This window comes from Dermacentor andersoni, unplaced genomic scaffold (genome assembly GCF_023375885.2).
Source record: "Dermacentor andersoni unplaced genomic scaffold, qqDerAnde1_hic_scaffold ctg00000343.1, whole genome shotgun sequence".
Classification (NCBI taxonomy): domain Eukaryota; kingdom Metazoa; phylum Arthropoda; class Arachnida; order Ixodida; family Ixodidae; genus Dermacentor; species Dermacentor andersoni.
The window spans coordinates 58,148-67,261 of record NW_027315032.1 but is presented as its reverse complement, the minus strand read 5'-3'; the positions used below and the strand labels follow the sequence as shown (position 1 = coordinate 67,261).

Sequence of the window (9,114 nt, the reverse complement as noted above, 5' to 3'; positions counted from 1 at the left end):
ACATGTAGGTTTGCCTGGTACATTGCTTGATACGAAGATAAACACAATTTTCGGCATAAATTGATTAGCACTACCAACACTGATGTGATACATCATGAACAAGTTTTGTATGACCCACGAGTACGTTCTCTATGTATGACCTACAAGAAAATGCACCCTGAAGAAGACTGTATCTCATTTTCATATTTACTACTAGTATGCAAATGTAATTCTTGCAGATTTAGTATTTGTTCGATTACTTGTACTCGTTTTAATGCAGTGCTTTTTGTTGTAATGGTTTGTTCACAAATCCACAGTAAAGCGTAATTTTGGGGTGAAAAATGTCAGGCAAAGGATTGGCATGTACTTGTAAGTGAAAAAGACAAGTATACTTTACGTAGGTATTTCTGTACACCAACTTGAGCTTTCATTAAGCCTGAAGTCATCCGGCTTAAAAAAAAGCACGTCATAAATGTCCCAAGCACTGTTTATTGGACCTTCTAACGGTATTTCGATGCATCCAGTCTGCCGAGAGAAGACCGCTGGAGTGGGTTGCTTGGGTGAGAGCGAGCAGGGCACCTGAAAAAGTAAAGCCAATAATTTATCTTGACTCATGCAACAGGTTGGCACATAGGCAAATTCGCCTATGTTCCCACAGATAAGAAAGGTTCAGCATTCCGGTCATAGGAGATAATGAATAAATCTTATTGAAAAATATGTGGTTTCATGCAATGCCTATGTTTCAAGGGAACATGGAGTACTGTGGGAGAATAAGCTGTCATAATTAGCAGGCGATTGAAGCAAGTGTTATAGGAAAAAGATGGACACATCGTTTGATTAGCAATAATTACTAGTATTGAAGCAACAGAATACAAACATGAAATACCTTTAAAAACAACACCGACAGGTTGAGATAATAAATTATTCAGAAACTAAACCCTTCTGCCAGCAAAATACCGTAGTGTACTGGCTTTGACATTGCGCTGCTCAGGCAGAGGGCGTGGGATTGAATCCCGGCCACAATGGCTGCATTTAGATGGCAGGGAAATGCCAAAACCCCTATGTAAGGTCTATTGGGTACACGTTAAAGGAGACTAGGGATCCCGCCAACTTGAAGTTATAAAAACCGGGGTAAATTTCGAGATAAGCAAACTCACAAAAGTAGAAGGCCCTGGCCATGCGAAGACCATATAAAGCCTTTTAAGGTAGGTGCCAGCAGCCGCAAAATTTCTTGCAAAAGCGAAATATAGCAGAAGCGGTATTTTTCCGTAGATCACTTTTGCAAGGTATTTTACAACTTGACACCCGACATGTTGGGCATCTACGGGCAACAGCAATTCTTGCACAGATCATAGCAAATACTGTTGCACCTAGGTATACATAGACACATAGGTATAGGTACAGTCGCCGACTGATTTTCCGGACTCCGAAAATTCGGACTTGATTACTCGGTCTGCTTCACGGCACCGCCATTCTCCCCATGGACCATAATGTATAACAACTTCCGAAAGTTCGGTCGCCTTGCAACCTCTCGTCTGATTTTTCGGACACTCCTTGAGCCAACTTGATCGAGAGCACCATGCACCGACTCTGACCGTTGCATGGTTCTACTTGCTGAACGACATTTTAGTTTTGAACGGAGCCTCCTTGCTGCCCCACGAAGTGGCGCTACTGCAAATCCCTGCTCATCATCATCGTCTCTGCCTGGTTTGTAGCTACAGCAGTTCCGGTCTCAGCTTAGTATGCCATGTCAAGACAATCCAGCAGCTGATTTGTTTGTTTCTTCGTGCACGACGCTGCGAGTAGGCCAGGTTTTTTGTTTGTGCAACTGATGTCAGCGTGACGATGTTTGATGAAGCAAGATGGGCCAATTCATTCCACTAATATCTAGAATAGCTACCTGTAAGCACCACCTACCTTTCAACAACATTTGCAAAGCAAAAAACCTCATCCTGAAAAGTCTGCACATGACGACATCGGTAGCATCATCAGCGTGGGGCCTCAAGATAATTCGGCAAGCCAAGAAATTACTGACAGCACGAGTGCAAGCATGCCAACAGGAAATCAGTGGCTGAATAATGCACCTTCTACCAATTGGTAGACAGTGCATTTTCGCAAAGCCCTAACTATAGCAGATCATTGTTCAGGAGTTCCCGAATGCACAACTCTATGCCATTTTCACACACTCTAGGGAAGCACCTCTGCACAGTTGCAAGAAAAAAAGCTAGATGCCCCAAGAGAAATGAGCCCACTCAAGCCATGGAAGTTGTGTTTACCTTGTCTTCCTACAACTACTCAAAACCTAGGACTGCTGTTTTGCACAAGGGAACAAACGTAAACATTGGTGCCTCGCCCAACACAAGTGGTCTTCGCTGTAGAAGGTGCCATAAGTCAGCCCACAGATGAGGCCCACACCAGTGCTGTCAGTGTGCTGTACAAATTGCAGAAGCACAGCCTACAAGCTTGTCTGCCTTAGTGTGATCGCACCAATGAACGAAAACTAACGAATCAAGTTTGTTTCGTGCGGAGAACAGTTGCCTCATGCTGGCTTGGTTTGTTGTGTAGGCATGTAAATAATGAAAAGGCCTGCATCACTATCTCTGAAAAAAAAATCATGTAACAAAGCACGTACAGTACACAGGTGCAGTGTCTATCACATACCATTTCGTGCAGTAGAGGCTACATCGGATAAACCGGCCAATGTATAAATGACTGGCAGCGTGACCAAGCAAACTTGATGCATGGGTCAGTTAGCAATGGTAGTGCACTGCTCTCGGCGCACATGCACCTATGTTTGAAAGCTGCTTGATCGTGACAAAATATAAAGACAAAAGCGCTGGAGAGATATCTGAGGCTTTTCTTATATGTATGACGAGGAACCTAGCGCTAGCTCCCCATGCAGAGAATTACTAGACAGTGAGACTGCTTCTTATCATTGTAAAACAAGTGTCACGCTCACCATGTTTCTGTGCGAACAGCATGTATTCAGATCTATTCTCCCCCTTTCACCTTTTGCACAATATCACTGTGCGAGCAATAATACTGAACTGTTAGTAGCACTCTGTCCTGTTGCCTCCTTTCTTTCCTTGTGAATTGTGTGCTAAATAAGGCTTTTTTTGGTGAAAGAGTGCTAGTTTAACGCATAAACTAGCGCCATGGCACTTTGCAATAAAGGACTGTTATAATTCTCTAAAAATTTGTCCATGCAGAACAGTGTCAAAAGAACACCTTAAAGAAAGAACATGAGTGTATCTATCATAAAGACCAATCCTTGTCTTTTTTCCTTAACATAATTTTCAATACCGATATTGAAGTACAAGCTCACCATATTATATCACCTTGTCAATGAAGCAAGGCACAATGGTGCCCAACTGTCGCGGGACCAACTTGGATGTGGAGATCAGCGCAGATCAGCAACATAGCATGGTCTGCTTACACTTCTTCTCCAGGTCCAGCCATACCTACAGCAGCTATAAAACAAGTGAGCTTAGAATCACAAGCGAAACAGTATAAAAAGTGACACTGAACAAAGCAACTTTCGTTAAGCATAAATAGGATCGAAATGCTGACATTATGCCCATAAGTAACTTCACTTTGAGCAACAAAGCATCCAATTTAAGAAAGATTATATGTATCAGCTATCTATGTGAGGAAGATTAATCGAACGCCCTCTATTTGCCATACCCCTCCCCTTATGCATGGATGTCTCCCTGACTGAGTGAGCTGATCCCAGGTATAGTGTAATTAAAGGTTGTCACTTGGTGGGCCAATCCCGATACCATTGCATGACTTGTACAATAATTTTAATGTGTTGTAATGCTGGCCATCCTGCAGGCACTGCAACATTATAGCACCCATAAGGCTAATGGTATTACCTGATAAGGTTAACTAACAGGTGTCCCCAGAAGCATAACTCGGCATGTATACTCGGAGGCCATTATTATAAGAGAAGCAATGGCAGAGGTGAAGCTTTATCCTGTGCCATATGCAAAATGGCCGAGCACGCCCAGCTTCTGGTTACATTCTCACTTGTGACCACTGCAACAGGCTGACTGACATGCGTAACCAGCAGTTTGTAGGACCACATTTTCATACCCTGCAATTTGTTTTACATCTGAAGAGATCAGCCTCAAGCTCCATGATGCGCTGCACTCAAGAAGCATTATAAACTGGCAACATTTAAATGCTATGCTGCATGGTTTGTTGCATGCTTTAGGAATTTACTTATTTATTATACACATAGCTCATAGTCTCCAGTTGGAGTATTGCATGAGGTGGCAAGAAAACAAATTCTGAACAAGGAGAACATTCAACAAAACAAGTCAGACCAAAGAAGAAAAAATAACATACTCTCCTAATGGGACTATGTATCTGGCAGCTAGCTTCTAAAAAAGACAATTAGGAATCTTTTACTACTGGTAGCGCTTTAGGGGATGGAATGTAGAATTCCAAGCTTCATACACTTTTAAGCCACCTTTCGTGGCTTTTTGTTTTGAACTCCTATTCTCTGTACTATTATAGAAATGAATACCCCCTCCAAAATAAAACAAAGAAAAACATGTAATGCACAGTAATGTAACACAATAATGTAATGCACAACAGTGAATACTTAGAAAAATGTAATTAAGAACATGGAGTCTATGTGGGCACAGATGTTAGAAGTCTACATGAAAGCATAATAATAAAGGTGGGCAAAGCATTTATGCTTTTGTCGGACAAGCTGCAGCAAGACATACAGGTAAAGCATGCCTCACAACACAGTCCCTAAAAATATCTGTCACAATACAGTGAGTAGGTATATCATGCATATCTACAATAGCTCCTAATTATATTTAACTCATAGGGGGCTACCTATGTAACTTGATCAAACTGAAGGTGGGCCAAATTCTAAATATACGATTCAAGTAGACAGAAAATGGACGTTATGAAAATGCATCTACAGCAAAAGTGTTGTACATTATTGTTGTACATTATGTCATACCTGCCAACCTGTGAACATAATATTTTGTAAAAATGCTGCAGACACTAAATTCTTTGTTGGGGACATAGCACACATTATTTTAAAGCTTGCTCTCAGCCCCCCCATTGTTGCATACACACACACATTATTAATAAAGGGAAAATCGCACATCTACCCGCTTGTAGCAATTGCTACAAAAGAAACCCGTACGGATTCCTCGAAAGGAAAGCCTCACAATTGAAAAAAAGAAACCATCCAGGTCTGGGACTCAAACCCGGGACCACCGCCTTTCCGGGACAGCCGCTTTACCATCTAAGATAACCAGGCGGCTAGCAGATGGCCGGGCCAAGTCGAATTTGTCGACAACATGAAGCAAAGGCAAGGGTCTGACGTAATAGTTCTGCGGAAATGCGCAAGGTGTAGAGAAGTAATTAATAAAGGAGAAAAAAATATTATGTCAAACCCTTGCTTTTGCTTCGCGTTGTCAAGTAATTCGACTTCGCCCTGCCATGTGCTAGCCAGCTGGTTATCTCAGATGGTAGAGTGGCTGCCTCGGAAAGGCGGTAGTCCCGGGTTCGAGTCCCGGACCAGGACGAATTTTTCTTCAACTGTGCGGCTTTCCTTTTGAGGAACACATACAGGTTTCCTTTGTTGCAAATGGTACGAGCGGGTGGATGTCTGATTTTCCCTTTATTAATTACTTCTCTCCACCTCGTGTGTTTGCGCAGAACTATTACGTCACACACACATTATCAACCATTATTTAACTTGTCGTGCAGCACGAAAAGCAGCAGCGAACTTGAAACCAGTAACTGACAACATTTTTTTTTAGATTACAGAGCTTTACGCTGCTTCAGGAATTTATCTGACTAAACTTCCTAAAAGCACGTGCCCCTCTGATGTTCTCGTTAGAGATATCGCATCGCTAATAATAAAGCAGTACAAGTACCATTATAATTAATTTTTTACATGCATTTTAACAATGTCATACCGTCAATCTCTCAACAGCTTTAAAACATCTTAACCAACACAACTTCATTGTCTTTCTAAAATGACTATAATAAAATTGTAAAATGAGCCCACATTTGTAAACCCACGAAAAATTCAGGAGTTTCCAAACATGGATGATACCAACAAAATCTGCAGCTCTTGTAAGTGGCAGCAACTGCTTTGCACACACCTTGTCACACCATGCACATCAGGTACTTTTCCGTGCTGTTGAGGCTGCAGAAGTGCCGCAGGTGCATATGTGGAGGTGCCTCTGGTTCACAAAATCTTGCCATCCCTAAACAATAATAAATACTTATTTATTGTAATCCCTGCTGAAACTGCAAACTTGTGATATAAAAAGATCACGTCATATTTTGAAAAAAGTCTCATACAACCAGTTACATGAAGCTGCAACTGGTTGTGCAAATATCTGATTGTAACATCACAGGCGGTTAAATAACACGTAAATCGAACTGTTGAGAACATGAATCTACTATGAAAAGGTTCACACGAACGTACAGCTGTATAACGTGAAATGTGAATTGTACTATCAAAAAATTCCTTAGGACATGAAAAGCGTTCCAAAACCTAACTTGTCTATGCGGCGCAACAAAGCACTGCTCCCAAAGGACGATGCGCTTAAAATTACAACAGACCACCTCATTTCTGGAGAGACAATACAGAAAAGAGAAAGATTTTTCGATTAAAAAGAAACATTGCTTATGTAATTTCGGCTTCTCTGCTAGATCGGAATCCTTTACAAGTACACGAAAACACACAGGACACTAATACACGTCATCTGACGACACACTATAAACAGAAGAATTTCCATACAAGCTAAAAATCTGGCCATGCGTCGACGAAGAAATCGGGTGCTATCTCGCGCAGCTGTTAGCTGTGACGACGACACATCGACGTACTACTTCTAGAAATGACTATACCATTTCTTAATGAAAAATTATGTACACAAACAGTAACTTTCTTTGCTTGAATTTTTGTGCCCATTTAGATCAAAGAACCACCCGCGCTAGCGTGCTTCATAGGTGAAAGTAAATAAACCACAGATAGAGCTGTTGGTAACATGAATACGTTTTAGGGCAATTTCCATGGAACTTTTTGCTAAATGTGCACTGCGACATGAAGAACAACCATTTGAAAAGAACATTTATAATTCTTGCTGCTTTACAAATCCGGATCCGGTTGTTGTACGGATCTTGCGATACGTACAACAACGCACACTTCACGAACCATAGACAGGAAGAATGCGCGCAAGCGCCGGACTTACCTTTCTAGGCGTACTCGGAAAACGCTCCTTTTAGCGTCACAGGTGCCGCGGCATCGACTGCACCAACGGTCCTTCCGGCGCACACACTGTTGAATTGCGGATCAACTACAGGACGTAAGAGCACAACTTTCACCAAATTCTTCCGTACAGCGCGATACGATGCGACAGTGCCAGAGGAGGAGATCCTGTTCATGAGCCCGGAACAAAGGAAGCGCGAAGGGTCATATCTTCGACATCGGCGCACCACACGAAGGATAATGCGGGCTACATTACGCGGTCCCAGGGGTTTTGTGATTCTCAATGCATACAAAATGCACCACAATTTCTCTCGGCACAGCGTACACACGATTAAACAACTACATCGGACGGCGTCAATGCAGCAAGCACTCACATGTGGCGACAACTGAGGACGGCAAAATAATATCACCTGTAACTTTACCGGTGCTACCTGTGCTGCCATCTGTAGGCCGCCACCGAAAGCGACCGTGCTTTCGGTGATCTCATGGATGGTGACGGCGTTGTATTTCGATGTTATGCGAGTCGTACAGCGTCTTGTACGACGTGTTTCAGCAACGTTGCTTTTAATAGAGAGGACAGCAATCTGCGTATACGCCGTATAGACGTCTCACCCACTTGAAAAACACAACAGCAAATTTTCAGTCTGTCGTATTTTGGGACGTTGTGACTGTCGTTCTGTTCTCTGTAGTGTGACGCCCTGTAGTCGAAAATTCTGTAGTTCCTGATCAATATTTGATTAAAAATTGACAGAGGTCATTTTAAGGTTATGTAAAATTATTAATACGAAATAAAATAAAAAAATAAAAGTTGAAAAAAAAAATGCCTTTTGCCCAGGATTTGAACTTTGGACCTGACGGTTCCGAGACAAGCATCTTACCACTGCACCACACCGAACATGAATGCTGGCGTATGTTGAAGCTATGTCAAGAGTGTAAATTGCTGTCTGGGTTGCTGTTTACATTTGCATTTTAAAAGCCACGATGCGCTTTCACTTCACCGCGTCAACTGCCGCATCTCTAGATGAGCAAAAGTGTTGTTACCATCGACAGGTACATCGTGGAGTGCTAGACCATCGATTTTGCTGTAACGATATCCATATTTCATACGAAATTCAGAAACAGACAACGGTGACCGGGGACACTGAGGGTTGTTACTGCTAATTTCGACAGTTGTCTCTTGCTCTTTACACTTTTGAGCTCGCATATAATTCGTGTGTTCAATACAATATAGCTACATAAACACTCGTGGGTGAGTCTTCATCTCGACAGAATACTGGCTTCTCACGGCAGCGCTGTACCAGATTAATGAGACCCGAGCGAGACAGCTTTTCACGCAACTTTGTGGAACAATCCAAAACTTCTTTCCCGCTTCGCATATGCTTGTGCAATATTTCTGGGAAATTAACTAATGTGTCAGTGTAACCGCACATGTAAGTCCACAGGCCTGTGTGCCCCATCTTACCAAATAAAACAAAAAGGATACGCAGCCATTCCCGCAGATGGTATGATTTTGATCAGCGGCCGATTTTGAGGAGGCCGGTAGGGCGTTACTGGTGCCGCGTCGTCACGGCACAATTATAACAATTGGCAACGTCTACTTTAATGCCGGTGTCGGTGCTATCAGTACTGCCGGCTCCAAAGAAGCACGATTGAATACCGCGCAAGAAAAAAAGTACAGTGTACACCACCGATGCGAAGCTGACATTTTAAAGGGCCGCGACGGAAAGTGCTTCTGTTGCGACTTCAGAACTCTTGGCCGTCGCGACCGAATGTTTCTGTTGCGACGTCAGAATCGCTGTCGTAACGTCAGAAATGTCTGTCGCAACTTCAGAAACGTTAGGAACTTCTGTCGTACAACAGAAATTGCTGTAGTTGCAGCAGGA

General features: G+C 42.6%; 1 long non-coding RNA gene across 2 annotated transcripts; it reads right to left on the bottom strand.

The window, feature by feature from the left end:
* Nucleotides 1-448: 448 nt before the first annotated feature.
* On the bottom strand, nucleotides 449-8,695 carry LOC126519859 (uncharacterized). 2 transcript variants are annotated; one of them, XR_011891437.1, is made up of 4 exons: nucleotides 7,215-8,695; nucleotides 6,120-6,224; nucleotides 3,305-3,449; nucleotides 449-558 (listed from the first exon to the last, which is right to left on the bottom strand). It is a non-coding gene; the product is annotated as an uncharacterized lncRNA (long non-coding RNA). The 2 variants fall into 2 exon arrangements; XR_011891438.1 differs by lacking the exon at nucleotides 6,120-6,224 and having other exon boundaries at nucleotides 7,215-8,094.
* Between the last annotated feature and the right edge of the window lie 419 nt (nucleotides 8,696-9,114).